At 33.2% G+C, this 18,215-nt stretch overlaps 1 long non-coding RNA gene and 1 pseudogene across 1 annotated transcript; one reads left to right on the top strand and one right to left on the bottom strand.

The window, feature by feature from the left end:
• Positions 1-1,207: 1,207 nt before the first annotated feature.
• On the top strand, positions 1,208-16,942 carry LOC130823457 (uncharacterized; annotated as a pseudogene).
• Positions 11,457-13,088, bottom strand: LOC130823903 (uncharacterized). The gene is made up of 3 exons (XR_009046652.1): positions 12,812-13,088; positions 12,314-12,623; positions 11,457-11,594 (listed from the first exon to the last, which is right to left on the bottom strand). It is a non-coding gene; the product is annotated as an uncharacterized LOC130823903 (long non-coding RNA).
• Positions 16,943-18,215: the final 1,273 nt, after the last annotated feature.

The following is an 18,215-nucleotide window of genomic DNA, read 5'->3' as shown; positions in this document are numbered from 1 at the left end:
TAATTAATTTATTGGCCTTTGTAGGCTACGTAACCGACACAAAAGCAGAATTGACTGCCTACAAATCTAATAATATTCTGTCCTAAAATTAATTGATAATAAGAAGTTGGTCATCAAATTTACATATTAGTCAACTTCCTCTAATTCTTAAACGGAGGAGTTAATAGCAAATGAATAACCATTCAACACCACAAAAACTTTTAATAGTAGCCCAAATAGCAAGGAGTGTACCATGTGATCAAGACCGTAGCTATTGACTCTGACTTTTATAATAGTGAAGTTTGGTCTTCCATTATGAAGCTTTGATTTTTCCAAAAGATCAAAACCAATAAATTAACAAATCATACTATTGCTTTTAAGTACTCAATTTTCTTTAATAGCTGTCCAAAGTTGATCATATTAATCTCTTTGGCAACTGAAAAAAGCCATCGATATGTAGGACTAGTATGTTGCTTCCACTAACATGATCCGATCAACGGCCCCTTTTTATTATGAATAGTATGTACTTTTTCTCTTTGACCGCATTTTTCATTATAGGTATTAGTTGTCATTTTTGTTCCCTTTCCAGACCTTAATAATAGTTCATATGAGCAGAATATTTTGAATATGATGATAATGTGTATTAATAAGTGGTCCACCCGTAGCACAACTTGGCATGACCCGTTGACTTACGTGCTCATATCGTCTCACGGGCTATTGTTTGGTGAACTTGAGCATGGTAAAACACGACTCCAAACTGTTGGTGGCCTGATCTGGCATGGCTCAAGATGATACAACAAGATACTATGCTCGTATCTAGCTTTCTCTTATCCTATCCCAAATTCCATTATGTATGTCTCATACAAAATTATCTCCATTTGACATTTATTGACACTAAGTCTAAAATTACCAAACGATGTACACATCAATGATAATGAAAGATATATTTTCTATCTCTCTTAATTATCACCATTTTTCATTGAATTTCATTTTACTGATTTTACACTCTTTTTTCTTAATAATGGTCTTACTTATTTTTTTTAATCTCATCCACACTTATTTTCTCTCTATCTTAACCACTTATTTTTATAGCTCAAATACCAAATAATATTAATTAAATGGTATGAAGTAAATAGTTAAATACTTAAATACCTATCATTGAAGTTTGAAATTTCAACACTATGCTCAATAGCCCACTTTATTATTATTAGTAATAAATTACTTTTCAATCAAAACTTTTTATCCCTCTTGAAATAATCTACTTTGTACACCTCTCTCTCATTTCCCTATGAATTTGCAAAACACTACCTTCTTAATCCTCACAATTAGTCTCATCCAAATCCTATCCACCCCAAAATTAACCTTAGCTCAATCCCAATTCCTCCATCAATGGTGTGGCAAAACTACATACACTCCCAACAGTACATACCAATCAAACTTAAACACCATTCTACATCTCATCTCAACAAACACTCAAATCACTAACGGCTTTTATAACTTCTCTGTCGGACACCGCCCCGACAGAGCTAGCTCATTAGCTCTCTGTCGGGGTGATGTCCCACCCACAACATGTCGTAGGTGTCTCCAAGACGCATCCAGTTGGCTATTACTCCCAAATGTTTGTCCTAACCAAAAAGAAGCATTTGGGTATAGTGGATATTGCTCAATATTCATAACAAATGAAACTACTTTTGATCAAGTACAAGACCGAACACCACCATGGTTTGTTACTAACACGGGTAATGTTGACAATGGCGTAAATAATTTTAATACAACGTTGTACGCTTTAATGGGTGAGCTTCGAAATCGAGCAGCTTCGGGTAATTCTGACCTGAAATATGCTGATGGAAATATGAGTTTAAAGGGTGGTCAGAAAATTTATGGGCTTGTACAGTGTACACCTGATTTGGATAAGAATAATTGTATGGATTGTATTGACAATAAAATTCTTTTTTATCTTCCAACATGTTGTATTGACCGTACAATTAAAGCTTCTGAAGTGAAATTAGTTCATCCTAGTTGCTTTGCGCGGTATGCACTTCAACCGTTCTTTGGGGTCGGGAACGTACCTAATTTGACTTTAACGGCACCTCAATCATCAGCTTTGATACCGAATAACAGTAATAGTAATATCATGGCAGGTAAGAGAATTTTTTTGTAAGAGTATACCGTAGTTTTTTATTCCTCATGGTCATGGTGTTATGTAATTATACAATATGTTGTGCGTGTTAATAATTTGTTTTTTAAAATTTTTAATGAAATTAGCATTTTTACAATTTAATTATTTGGTTTCGCCGATTATAATCAGGTTATTGATTACTATAAAATTATAGTAATTTATCATAAATCATAAAGTCCGACACGTTTAAGACTCGCATATTTAAAGGTCAGATTTGAGCCCCCTACTAGGCCCCGATTCATTGCACAAGTATAGCCATGACCTAGGCTGGAAGGTCCAAGTCTAGATTTTTCCATCTATATAATTGTTTGATTTCCTACCCTATCGTAAACCACAAATACAAAATACGATGCTAACTACACCGTTTTCTCCTATCTGCTCAGATACCATGAAGATAAAAAATATGTAATAATTGAGAAGAATGATTTGGACTAGAGGCACAAGACCACATGACCCGAAACTAAAGTGTCTCAAATATTATATTATGACAAACGCAAATAAGAAAAACAGAAAAACTACATCCAGATGTATCGTGTGGTTCACTAATAATATTATTTACCGTTTATGTTCTTTATTGTTTTGTGTTTTAATGCATTTATATTACATATATATTACATTTATATAACATTTTACCGTTTATGAAAATTTTGACATTTTGATTGTTTTTACTTTTTAGTGTCAAAAACTCGGAAGCGTCGGAATATTAAAGCCATTTCCATTTCCATCTCAATTGGTGTTTCTGCAATACTTGTTATAATCTTTGTCTTTAGCATCTTATTAAGGAGGAAAAAATTGATGCGGACAAAGCCTCGGACTATGGTGAAATTTAGCAGTAAGGCTTTCAATCTAACTAAATGAAATATATATATATATAAATTTTAGAAAAAATTACATTAATAATCCAACATTTTGCTTGTTCATCGTGAATAATCTCACATTTAGATCACTTTCTAATAATATAATATTTGACCTTAATATATCCTTTGTCTTAGTTTGCTGGCAGCATACCCTAATATTAATTAGTAATATGGTATGTTTCGGACAGATATACGACAAATATTAGATTATTAGAAAATATCCAAAGGTGGAATTATTTACATCAAATAAATGAAAGGTCGAATTATTAATATCGATTTTTCCTTAATATATTATTGTTGTTAATGATATAAAAAGAAATTATTTCAATTGTTGATATAAACTAAGTGCAGAAGAGGAAATGAAGGCCCTCCGATCCTTGCAATATAGTCTTGGAAACATCAAGTATGCAACTCAAAACTTTTGCGATGATAACAAGATTGGAGAAGGTGGATTTGGCATGGTTTACAAGGTAAAAACTAGTGTAGTGTCTCGCCTTATTCGTAATCAGCTTAAACTTTTAATTGAAATAAGTTAAAATTTTAATTATTTATTATTTCTTTTAACCGTAAATTTACATATGTCGGCAATGACACATATGTTAAGATGATGTTGAAATTACTTTTAATGTCAACATATAATCGAGCAAATATAGGGTGTAAACACTTTAAAAGCCAAGACATACCGTTCCAAAATCATATAACAATGGAAGAAAGAGCTCCAATGACTTGTAATATGTGGAAAATTTGAACTAAATGAGCAAAACAATATAAAAAAGTCAAACAATAAGCAATGTTTTAAAATATTTTTCCAAAGTAAGCACTTTTTTCCTAGAGTTTAGGTTTGGGTTATTTGCTGTTACTAACAGCGAACAAAGAAGGCGGGTAAAAAAAAGTCAAGTTTTTTGTTCGCTGTTAGTAACAGTGAACAAAAAATTTACCTGGTCAAACAGGGTCAAACATTTGATTCGCTGACCGTTGTTACTAATTGCGAATAAAGGCTTGACCTTATTTGACTAGATCTCCTTTGTTCGCAGTTACTACAAAGACCTGGTAAAAAAAATCAAAGTCTTTGTTCGCTGTTAGTAACAGCGAACAAAGAACTTGACTTTTTTACCAGCCCTCTTTATTCGCTGTTAGTAATAGCGAACAATCCAAACTTCAACTCTGAGAAAAAAAGTGCTTACTTTGAGAAATATTTTAAAACATTGTTTATTTTTTGATTTTTTTTTATAATTTTTTGCTTAATTCATTCAAATTTTCTAAAATGTGCAAACAGTTCATTGACGTGGGACAAACCATCCCAACACTCCTCTCACATACAAACCTCTGTCAAGTTCGCATGTGGTAGTAAACAATTAGACTCCTAATTGATTGAACTGTCGGCTTTGATGCCAGGTCAAAATTGGGTAGAAATTATTGTCAATGTCAGCATATGAAATCGTTTGCCAAAACCGTTACGATGTTAAGAACAATACAAACAACAATGAACAAAACAGTGTTAGACAATGTAAACAAAACAAAAGAGACACAAGGATTTAAGGAGGTTTACCCAATGATGGCTACGTCCTCCGTGGTGTGTAGTTTCTGTTTATATTATATTAAAAGAGTATAAACAACACTTCTAAATGAAGAATTACAATTGAGTAAGAGATAAAAACAAAAGGCTATGTGTTTGGCTTAGGGGTTGTGTTTAATGTGTTTGATGTGTGAGTATGAGAGTTCTATAGATAGTACTAGGTACATGAATGTCAATACCTCACTTGAATATAGTATTAATATAGAGTAATGAATAATATGAAATAACTCCAAGAACTTGAAAGGTTGAAAATCAGCATCCCATGGACATCAGAGGATCCGCTCGACCGAAACAGGGAGCTCGCTCGGTCGAGCGAGCATCAGCTGCATTCTGGAGCATTCTGTCTGACCGCTCGACCTACCAATAAGGCTCCCTCGGTCGAGCAGGTAGGTCGAGCGACCTCTCTGCTTCCTCTGTCAGAATTCTGATCGAGCTACCATAAAACAAATCATTTCTACTTCTTCATTAATCTTCATTAACATCAATAATTCCCATGAATACTCTCCACATAATTACACCATTTTGGATTCCACAAATCAAGAGTCACACACATGACTACACACTTTAATTTGTGCACTCAAGTCACACATACCATTCATAACAGCATATAATCGGAAAAATAAGAGGCCCACACACTGTATAAGCCAAGAAAAAATATCCCAAAAACCATATGAAAATGGGTGAAAGAACTCTAATAACTTATAAAGTGTTTAAACAATTCTTTGATATGAGATAAATCATCCGAACATTTAACTCTAACTTTCTTTGCAGGGTAAGCTTCCTAATGGACGAGAAATAGCAGTAAAGAGGCTTGTGCGAAACAAAGGACAAGGAGATGTAGAATTCAAAAATGAAATTCTTATATTAGCAAGGCTTCGGCACAGAAATTTGGTTAAACTTGAAGGATTTTGCTTGCAAAGAAAAGAAATGATACTCATCTATGAGTTGGTGCCCAATAAAAGCCTTGATAATTTTATTTTTGGTGCGTACTTATTTTTATTTTCAATATCAAATTAACCTTGCTGATGATGATAATAATAATAATAATAATAATAATAATAATAATAATAATAATAATAATAATAATATACAAAAGAATTATTAATAGTTCTATTTTCACCATTTACAGAAACATCAATTTTCTCTTGCTTTTACTTCTAACTTCTAAGGATCCTGTTTGTTATTTATTCGCATGCAGATCCTTTGAAGCGTTCATCTATGTTGTGGGATACACGTTACAAAATTATCAATGGCATAGCAAGAGGGATTCTATACCTCCACGAAACTTCGAGGCTAAACATCATTCATCGTGACCTTAAAGCAGCAAATATTCTCTTAGATGAAGATTTCTGTCCTAAGATTGCGGATTTTGGCATGGCAAGACTCTTTGACATTGATCAAACTCAAGCAATTTTGACAAGCAAAATTGTTGGTACCTTGTAAGTAATTAAGTATTTTGACTTCAATTAGGATGTTTGATTTGAATGAAAATATTTTTTTGTAAATCCATTGTCTATAAAAACGTGTTTATATTTCATCCTAGCAAGAAATAATACATTTTATATGTGTAGAGGATACATAGCTCCAGAGTATGCAATACAACGTCAAGTATCAGTAAAATCCGATGTCTACAGTTTTGGTGTACTCGTCTTGGAGATAATAAGCGGACAAAAGATAAGTTCATTTCAAACTAACGAGGAGAATCAAGAACCCCTTCTTGACTTTGTAAGTTTATTTATCACAAAACGAATTAATATTTAATACAAATTTCACTAGTGGTTGTAGCTTTATGATACATTATATACTCTATCATACTTGTTTCAGGCTTGGAGAAATTGGATCAAAGGCACACCACATAACCTAGTAGATCCAACATTAGTATCAACCGGCTCGAGTTTCGAGATTCAGAGATGCATACATATTGGTTTATTGTGTGTTCAAGCCAACCCAAGTGATAGACCAACAATGTCTTCAATTGATTTAATGCTAAGTAGTAATTCCGTTGGACTTGAAGTTCCATCACAACCTGCATTTTACGCAGAAAGCAAGTGTTTACCTAATATGCTTTCTAATTGGAGTTATCCAATTTCTGATGAGTCAAGTAGTAAAACTGCAATTGTTTCAATTAATGATTTTTCAATTACAGAGTTGCACCCTAGATAATTAGCGCAAATTCTTAAATGAGACGGTTTTATTGTGAGATTATCTCTATTTGGCTGGTGTATGTAAATTTAGTGTGTTAAAGTGATCACTTACAATGTTAAAAGTGATCAATTAGAATAATGGACTAAGTATATAAACTCGTATCATGATAAGACGATCTCATATGAAACAAGCTGAGATATTAGTCAATTGTATTGGAAGTTTTTACTTTTGGAAATTTAGAATTTAAGTGAAGTGAATTTTGCTTGATGTTCTTTTTACGATATCATTGGTTTTAATGATGAGGATCCTCGAAATTGATTGTAATAAATAGATAAAGGTATATTTCATGTCAATAAAAGTAGATATAACTGAACTCTATAATTTTACTCCGAGATATTTTTGTGAGAGATTGTTTCTTAATGAGACAACCTTAAACAAAAAGCTCATATTTTCGTAATATGTAGTACTAGATAGACTATTTAACCTATATATATGAGGTGTGTCGCATGGTGATACCGTCTCATACAACAATTTGTGTGAATATTAACATGGGAAAAAGATTTTATAGAGTTAAAAACAATCTTCTTAGAGGGATATGTACAACCTCGATATTTTACAATAGCCGGCGTTGTTAAGAAACCAACTCAACCAAAAGCCTAAAATAATGGTTAAGCCGATAAAATTGTCTCTTTTGTGGATAACCTTGCATAGTAACTTCTGAGTTAGACATACATTTGATTCAAGAAAATATCTTCTTGGCTCTTGCCTTTCCTCATCAGTCATGGAAATTGGAAATTTTGAGCTTTGGACCCATGATTTTTGTTTTTATTCAACGAGAATTGAATACTTAATATCTTGGACAACAAGAGCATTGATGAAGCATCTTGGACAACGAGAATCAAACTTAATAGGTTATCTGTACTAAAAATCGATACTTGCCGTAACTGACACAAAGTCTGACTCTTGGAATTGAATACTTAATTGATGATAATATTTTTAATGAAATGAGCATTTTTATAATTTAATTATTTTGTTTCGCCGATTATAATCAGATTATTGATTACTATAAAATTATAGTAATTTATCATAAATAATTTAAAGTCCGACACGTTTAAAGCTCGCATATTTAAAGGTCAGATTTGAGCCCCTACTATGCCCCGATTCATTGCACAAGTATAGTCATGACCTAGGCTGGGAGGTCCAAGTCTAGATGTTTTCATCTATATTATTGTTTGATTTCCTACCCTATCGTAAACCACAAATACAAAATACGATGCTAATTACACCGTTTTCTCCTATCTGCTCTGATACCATGAAGATAAAAAATATGTAATAATTGAGAAGAATGATTGGGACTAGAGGCGCAAGACCACATGACCTGAAACTAAAGTGTCTCAAATATTATATTATGACAAACGCAAATAAGAAAAACAGAAAAATTACATCCAGGTTTATCGTGTGGTTCACTAATGATATTATTTACCGTTTAAGTTCTTTATTATTTTGTGTTTTAATGCATTTATATTACATTTATTACTATAATATATATTACATTTATATAACATTTTACCGTTTATGAAAATTTTGACAGTTTGATTGTTTTTACTTTTTAGTGTCAAAAACTCGGAAGCGTGGGAATATTAAAGCCATTTCCATTTCCATCTCAATTGGTGTTTCTGCAATACTTGTTATAATCTTTGTCTTTAGCATCTTATTAAGGAGGAAAAAATTGATGCGGACAAAGCCTCGGACTATGGTGAAATTTAGCAGTAATATATATATATATATATATATATATATATATATATATATATATATATATATATATATATATATATATATATATTAGAAAAAATTACATTAATAATCCAACATTTTGCTTGTTCATCGTGAATAATCTCACATTTAGATCACTTTCTAATAATCTAATATTTGACCTTAGTTCGTTATGAATAATATAACCTTTGTCTAAGTTTGCTGGCAGCATACCCTAATATTAGTAATGGTATGTTCAGGACAAATGTATGACAAATATTAGATTAATAGAAAATATCCAAAGGTGGAATTATTTACATCAAATAAATGAAAGGTCGGATTATCAATATCGATTTTTCCTTAATATATTATTGTTGTTAATGATATAAAAAGAAATTATTTCAATTGTTGATATATACTAAGTGCAGAAGAGGAAATGAAGGCCCTCCAATCCTTGCAATATAGTCTTGGAACCATCAAGTATGCAACTCAAAACTTTTGCGACGACAACAAGATTGGAGAAGGTGGATTTGGCATGGTTTACTAGTTAAAACTAGTGTCGTGTCTCGCCTTATTCGTTAATCAGCTTAAACTTTTAATTGAAATAAGTTAAAATCTTAATTATTTATTATTTCTTTTAACCGTAAATATGCATATGCCGGCAATGATGCATATGTTAAGATGATGTTGGAATTACTCTTAATATCAACATATAATCGAGCAAATATAGGGTGTAAACACTTTAAAAGCTAAGACATACCATTCCAAAATTATATAACATTGGAAGAAAGAGCTCCAATGAGTTGTTAAATGTGGAAAATTTGAGCCAAATGAGCAAAATAATACTCCCTCCGAACCAATTTAGTTGTTCCATTTTCTTATTTGGCAAAGTCTTTTTAGTTGTCCCATTTCTATTTTTGTCAATCTTTTTTTACCTAAATATCTTTTAGTTCACACAAGTAATTACGAATATACCCTCATATACCTTACTTACCCAACTACCCTTCACTACTTACCCTTTACTACTTACTCTTTTTAATGGACCCCACACCATTCTTAATAACCGTGCCCAAGCAAATGTGACATCTAAATTGGTTCGGAGGGAGTATAAAAAAGTCAAACAATAAGAAGTAAGCACTTTTTTCCCAGAGTTGAGGTTTGGGTTATTCACTGTTACTAACAGCGAACAAAGAAGGCGGGTCAAAAAAAGTCAAGTTTTTTGTTCCCTGTTAGTAACAGCGAACAAAAGTTTTACCTGGTCAAACAGGGTCAAATCTTTGATTCGTTGACCGCTGTTACTAATTGCGAGCAAAGGCTTGACCTTATTTGACCATATCTCCTTTGTTCGCAGTTACTACAAAGGCCTAGTAAAAAAATCAAAGAACTTGACTTTTTTTACCAGCTCTCTTTATTCGCTGTTAGTAATAGCGAACAACCCAAACTTCAACTCCGGGAAAAAGTGCGTTATTTTTTGATTTTTTTATAATTTTTTGCTTAATTCATTCAAATTTTCTAAAATGTGCAAACAGTTTATTGACGTGGGACAAACCATCCCAACACTCCTCTCACATACAAACCTCTGTCAAGTTCGCATGTGGTAGTAAACAATTAGAGTCCTAGTTGATTGAAATGTCGGCTTTGATGCCAGGTCAAAATTGGATAGAAATTATTGTCAACGTTAGTATACTATCGGAAAAACAAGGGGCCCACACAATGTAGCATATGAAAATGGGAGAAAGAACACTAATAACTTATAAAGTGTTTACACAATTCATTGATATGAGATAAATCATCCGAACATTAACTCTAACTTTCTTTGCAGGGTAAGCTTCTTAATGGACGAGAAATAGCAGTAAAGAGGCTTGTGCGAAACAAAGGACAAGGAGATGTAGAATTCAAAAATGAAATTCTTATATTAGCAGGGCTTCGGCACACAAATTTGGTTAAACTCGAAGGATTTTGCTTGCAAAGAAAAGAAATGATACTCATCTATGAGTTGGTGCCCAATAAAAGCCTTGATAATTTTATTTTTGGTGCGTGCTTATTTTTATTTTCAATATCAAATTAACCTTGCTGATAATAATAATAATAATAATAATAATAATAATAATAATAATAATAATAATAATAATAATAATAATAATAATAATAATAATAATAATAATATGCAAAAGAATTATTAATAGTTCGATTTTCACCATTTACAAAAACATAAATTTTCTCTTGCTTTTACTTTTAACTTCTAAGGATCCTGTTTGTTATTTATTCGCATGCAGATTCTTTGAAGCGTTCATCTATGTTGTGGGATACACGTTACAAAATTATCAATGGCATAGCAAGAGGGATTCTATACCTCCACGAAACTTCGAGGCTAAACATCATTCATCGTGACCTTAAAGCAGCAAATATTTTCTTAGATGAAGATTTCTGTCCTAAGATTGCGAATTTTGGCATGGCAAGACTCTTTGACATTGATCAAACTCAAGCAATTTTGGCAAGCAAAATTGTTGGTACCTTGTAAGTAATTAAGTATTATGACTTCAATTAGGATGTTTGATTTGACTGAAAATATTTTTTTGTAAATCTATTGTCTATAAAAACGTGTTTATATTTCATCCTAGCAAGAAATAATACATGTTATATGTGTAGAGGATACATAGCTCCAGAGTATGCACTACAACATCAAGTATCAGTAAAATCCGATGTCTACAGTTTTGGTGTACTCGTCTTGGAGATAATAAGCGAGCAAAAGATAAGTACATTTCAAACTGACGAGGAGAATCACGAACCCCTTCTTAACTTTGTAAGTTTATTTATCACAAACGAATTAATATTTGATACAAATTCCACTGGTGGTTGTAGCTTTATGATACATTATATACTCTATCGTACTTGTTTCAGGCATGGAAAAATTGGATCAAAGGCACACCACATAACCTAGTAGATCCAACATTAGTATCAACCGGCTCGAGTTTCGAGATTCAGAGATGCATACATATTGGTTTATTGTGTATTCAAGCCAACCCAAGTGATAGACCAACAATGTCTTCAATTGATTTAATGCTAAGTAGCAATTCTGTTGGACTTGAAGTTCCGTCACAACCTGCATTTTACGCAGAAAGCAAGAGTTTACCTAATATGCTTTCTAATTGGAGTTATCCAATTTCTGATGAGTCAAGTAGTAAATCTGCAATTGTTTCAATTAATGATTATTCAATTACAGAGTTGCACCCTAGATAATTAGCGCAAATTCTTAAATGAGACGGTTTCATTGTAAGATTATCTCTATTGGGTTGGTCTATGTAAATTTAGTGTGTTAAAGTAATCACTTACAATGTTAAAAGTGATCAACTAGAATAATGAACTAAGTATATACATTCGTCTCATGATAAGACGATCTCATATAAAACAAGCTGAGATATTAGGTAATTGTATTGAAAGTTTTTACTTTTGGAAATGTAGAATTTAAGTGAAGTGAATTTTGCTTGATGTTCTTTTTACAATATCATTGGTTTTAATGATGAGGATTCTCGAAATTGATTGTCAACAAAGGTATATTTCATGTCAATAAAAGTAGATATAACTAAACTGTATAATTTTACTCCGAGATATTTTTGTGAGAGCTTGTTTCTTAATGAAACAACCTTAAACAAAAAGCTTATATTTTCGTAATATGTAGTATTAGATAGACTATTTAACCTATATATATGAGGTGTGTCGAATGGTGATACCGTCTCATACAACAATTTGTGTGAATATTAACATGGGAAAAGATTTTATAGAGTTAAAAACAATCTTCTTAGAGGGATACTAGTGTATTACCTCGATATTTTAAAATAGCCGGCGTTGTTAAGAAACCAACTTAACCAAAAGCCTAAAATAATGGTTAAGCCGATAAAATTGTCTCTTTTGTGGATAACCTTGCATAGTAATTTCTGAGTTAGACATACATTTGATTCAAGAAAATATCTTCTTCTTGGCTCTTGCCTTTCCTCATCAGTCATGGAAATTGGAAATTTTGAGCTTTGGACCCATGATTTTTGTTTTTATTCAACAAGGGCATTGATGAAGCATCTTGTGAAATTATTGTTAAGACATGAATGTAGCATATTGGTCCTACACTCCTAGTCTCCTACATATTAAAGGCAAAATATATGGTGAAATGTCAGTTAAGCCAAAAGACTTTTCTTAGGCATTTAATTTCTTAATAGATGAAGTACTTCTCTCTCCCTTTGAGTTTACTATTGAGAGTGACATATTATGAAAAAAAATATTAATTTCAGTAGTAAATTCAAAGGAACAGAGTGAGTAGTTGAATACCTTGGTGATGTAATTGGATGTAGCTTTTGCTTGACCCAGTCACTTTGTAATCTTTCATTGTGTACTCGAAAAATAAATTTTGCTCAAGTCTAGAAAATAGGACAAATAGTTGAAATGGACTTGCACAAAGCTTATTTGGTGAATTTGAAATTGAATACTTTTCTTTTGCCTACAAGATGAGCTGAGTGAAGGGAAGGGAAGGGCTAAGAGAGGGGACAACGAGAATCAAACTCAATAGCTTATCTGTAAAAACCGGTACTTACCATAATTGACATAAAGTCTGACTCTTGAAATTGAATACTTAATTGATGATAATATTAAATACTAGAAAATTGATGTTTTCTAAACACCCTTTCTTTCTTTCTTTCTTTTTTCTTTTTATTTTCTATATTTTGGGTAGTTTAGAGAAAACTTAACGTGTAAGGAAAAAGACACGTAAAAGAGAATAAATCATTCCTGTAGTTAAGCGCCTCTTTTTAATGCCCCAAAATCCACCAAATGTGGCTCCTATTAGGTCTACTCCTTTTCATTCCTTCCATTCAAATGACAATAAGGATCATGGAACTAACAAAGTTACCCTTATTCTTGTTCTTAGTACTTCAACTCGTTTTATTGATCCCAAAATCTTGTGCTCAAATTGATTTCATCTACCATATATGTGGTGGCAATTACACAACTCCTAGTCCATATGAAAATAACCTCAAAACAGCTTTGAATTCCATGTCCTCGGATACTCGAATCAATTATGGCTACTACAACTTCACTGCAGGCCATGAACCCGACAAAGTCGAAGCAATGGCTCTATGCAGGTCCGATAAATCCATCGATATATGCCGGTCATGTGTCCGTGACTCAGCTGCTACTCTGCCCACAGTCTGTCGCAACAACAAAAAGGCTTTTGGGTTCTCTGAATATTGCTTACTATATTACACCAACATTTCTGCTTTTCATACTATTACTGATACTCCATATTATGAGATTAATGATAATGGGAATGTTACCAACATGCCCAAATTTAATAATTCACTTATATCATTAATTACCAACTTGAAAAACAAGGCTTCTTTAGGCAATTCTGAGACTAAATTTGCTACAGGAAAGGTTAATGTTACCTCTAACAGTTCCTTATATGGTCTTGTTCAGTGTAGTCCTGATCTGTCCAGGACTCATTGTGTAAAGTGTGTTGAGAGCCTTATTGATTCCGTCTATTCATCTGATTTTGTAAGTCTTACGAAGAGATTGTTGTTTATGGCTGACGGCGCAAGGGTGGTTGCGCCTAGCTGCAATATCCGATATGAACTCTACCCTTTTTATGATAATGTTACTTATGGGGCTCAACCTCCAGCACAAACACCATCACTTTCTTCCAACAAAAATATAGGTATTTTCTTATATGTTTGTTACTATGTCTAAGAGTCGATCAGAAAACAATCTCTTTGTTATATGGTCACTAATGACATTTGGGTAATGGAATATGTTCACGCCCCTCACAAAATAGCCATTTAGGCGACACATGTGGATGAACCACATGCTTTCCTTATATGAGGCTAAACATTCCATAGACATAATGAGGGGTGAACGATATTCATACCTGTGACCTTCCGTCATGTTGGCTTTTAATACCGTGTCAAGAAACCAACTCAACCAAAAGCTTAAGCTGTTGATAAAAGTACTAGGATATGTTAAATACTATCTTAATATTTGTTTGTGTATCTGTAGAGAGCAGCAAGTCCCATAAAATTGCTATAATTGTTGCCTCAACAATAGGGGCATTAGTACTTATCTTGATCATCACAGCTGCCATCTGCATCATACTGAGAAGGAGAAAGCAGAGAACATTTTCTGGGAAATTTAGTAGTAAGCTAATACAATGTTTTTGATTTGATTAGTACAGTTTTTGCCCAAAATTATGCTGCTAATCAATTCTTTGCTATCATCCAATTGCTTTGCATAGGGGAAGAAATGGAGGATGTTCAGCCCTTGCAATTCAATATAAGGGTGATTAGGACTGCAACACAGAACTTTGCTGATGAAAATAAGCTTGGTGAAGGTGGCTTTGGAACTGTTTATAAGGTAACCACATAAGTTTTATCGAAACAAATTGTAACTTAGTACATGTTCTTATAATCGAAATATCATAAATGTTTTTCAATTTGTATATGAGGGTCGTCCTTGATCTTGTATTTTACCCAAGTCGCTTAAAAAGTCAAGAACCGCATTTTCACCATTGATATTGACATTGACATTGAGTTGTTAAGGAACCAACTCAACCAAAAGTTTAAGCTGATGGTTGTTGCCTCAATATATGTTGTATACTCTATCAAGCCCCCTTATATAAGAGTCATTTGGGTTTGAAGTGTAGTTGTAACACATATACTCCTCGTACATAAGACAGGATATTCCATTTGAATTAATGAAGAGTTTATGAGATTCGAACTAGTTTACTCTTTGTCACCCTGCTCTGATACTATGTCAAGAACCCAACAAAACCAAAAACATAAGCTGTTGGTTGTAGGTTTCTAGCCCTTAAGATATGTTAAACACTCTAATATTGGTTCTAATATTATGTAGCTCATATTTCATCATTACTTTTGTTTAAATGTTCAAATTTAGGGGAAGCTTCAAGATGGGCAAGAAATAGCAGTGAAAAGGCTTGAAAGGAATGCATTATTGGGAGATATCCAGTTCAAAACTGAAATATCAACCCTTGCTAAGCTTCATCATAAGAATCTTGTGAAGCTTCTAGGATTTTGTATGGAGGAGGAAGAAATGCTTCTTATATATGAGTTTGTAATCAATAAAAGCCTTGACAACCACCTCTTTGGTTAGTACTAGTAGTCCTAAAATTTTCGATATTCTTTGGTTTTCCAAAACGTCTAAGGATATGCATAAAACACAGATCCGAAGCTGCACCATGGCTCGCTGCTCTGGGATACGCGTTACAAAATCATCAATGGTGTTGCCAGAGGACTCCTCTACCTCCACGAAGATTCTAGATTGCGTATCATTCATCGTGATCTTAAAGCTGCTAATGTATTACTAGACGCAAATTTCACTCCTAAGATTGCAGATTTTGGCACCGCGAAGTTGTTTAAGTTTGATCAGTCTCAAACTATGACAAAAAACGTATTTGGTACCCAGTAAGTTTCGTATCAATAACAAGCATCTCAAGAACTTGCACATAATAAATTGATAAAAGTTTCTCACCTAGTGAAACATAATTTGCTAGTTAGTTCGCCTTTTGGATTCGTGATTCGCTCAAAATGGTTAAAAAATAGCCTAAAACTGACCATAATTCACTTTTTTCGATTCACAATTCGCTAGGCGATTAGCGAATCATGTGACACTGTAATCTCACCTATAGGCTTTTTGCAGGGGATATATTCCGCCCGAGTATTTGAGCCAAGGTCAGGTTTCACTTAAGTCGGATGTTTATAGCTTCGGAGTGCTTGTGCTAGAGATTGTAAGCGGACAAAACATTAATACCTTCAAAATCGGAGAAAACTCGGAAAATCTACTTGCTTTTGTAAGTGTGATCCTTTCTTCTAATTACTTCACAAATCGAAACTTTTTTAACTGACAGTGCGAGTGTTGATTCCGTAGGCATGGAAGAAATGGACAGAAGGTGATGCATGGAGTGTCGTAGACCCTGCACTATCTGTTGCATCAAGAGCTGAAATTGAGAGATGCATACACATAGGCTTACTCTGTGTTCAGAATAACATGTCAGAAAGACCTACTATGTCTTCTGTTTCTCTTATGCTAAGTAGTTTCTCGATGGCTCTCGAAATGCCTGCACAACCCGCGTACTTCACACAAAGCCCCATGTTACTGAATGTTCCTTCACAGGAGAATGCCTCAGATCAATCTAACAGCAACAGTAAATGAGGTTACGGTGACAGAAGTCCTACCTAGACTAGGGAACTTATTTTCGGTTCAAATACTTTTTACGTCACTTGGAAGCATGTGCTCACAGGTGAATTTCACCTTGTACCATATCAAGGACGAAAACGTTGCGTAAATTACATGATAGCGTATATAACATATCCTAGGGTTTGAACCATAATATCCTTTATGTCGGAGTAATTATGAACATGAGAAGATGAATTAATTATCTAGTTGTTAATCCTATTCTGATCAGTGATCACGATTAGTACTTAATGTTTGAATAAGTTTTTGCTTGGCATGAAGTAGGATTTTTCTCCCCATTTTACTAAATGTAGGTAAAATTTCCAACTGTATACTATCCTCACGTTCGCTAAACACAATGACAATCTCAAATTGTATACTCCTAAACTAAAGACATCAGACATGAAATTCTCCATAAAAGCATACCCCCGTCGTCCTTTGAATTTGCTACAACAACTAATTAGTACTGTCGAAGACTTACCGCTTGGCTTTCCTTGTAACCAAAAATGGAAAGTTGCAAAAAAGAAAAAAAAAAAAGTGCTTAGTTTCAGGATTTTCTACAGAGGAACAATTAAGAGCTTAGATTTTACCTGGACTAAAATCAATGAAGAGGTATGAAAATCGACAACTTGGTTGCACAAAAGTCCCAATTTGCTTTCCATTCATCGGAAGTCTTGTGTGTCGTATTTGTACGCACTTTTTGCAGTCACAATCGACATACTTGAAAACTGCTCATCAAATTGTTTGAAAAACCGCGGTCCAAAGTCATAGGTAAAATATACAGTATCATCTGGATCGGTTTGCATAGCGTAACAGGCATTGCATCAACAGGATATTCAAAAGGACATTGGATAGTAGAATTGAATTCTTGTGATATACTCCCCCGTCCTATTGAATTTAGATCGTTTTTCATTTTTGTTCGTCTCACTTAGTTTACATTATTTTTTTTTACAATGGCCCACCACTTTCTTTTAGCCTCATCTATACATTTTAACTCTTTTTTAATTTCATCCACATAATTCATTCTGTCTCCTCATTTATTACCACGTTCTTAAAAGTATACAAATTTCTCTTAATGCAATTCAAAAAGGACGGATTAGTACACTTATGTCTGACAGAAAAGATTGAAAGACATATCATGCATATTGCTAATAGAGTATAAGTAGCCATTGATAGGGTTTAAAGATGCAGATGACATGAAAAGATAAGTTAAAAGTGCAATAAAATTTGAAGAAAAGATAAGTGTTGTAACCAATAATAAAAGATTTGAAGCAAGTTTTGTGATACGGATTAAACATAAAGGAAAATTTAGTATTTATAATTTTATAAAATATTCACATGATAAATATGGATGTTTATAGTGGAGTACTTGACATTTTGAGCATTCGAAAATCCGAGTACTCTAGTCATGTAGTTGTATCAGCGACCAATATCTTGCCCAAATTATCGGGTACTTGATTACCATTTTGAAATTTTATCTTTCTAAATTCTAAGC

The sequence above is a fragment of the Amaranthus tricolor genome, chromosome 9 (assembly GCF_026212465.1).
Source record: "Amaranthus tricolor cultivar Red isolate AtriRed21 chromosome 9, ASM2621246v1, whole genome shotgun sequence".
NCBI classification, from domain to species: Eukaryota; Viridiplantae; Streptophyta; class Magnoliopsida; order Caryophyllales; family Amaranthaceae; genus Amaranthus; species Amaranthus tricolor.
This window is presented reverse-complemented; position numbering and strand designations above follow the sequence as displayed.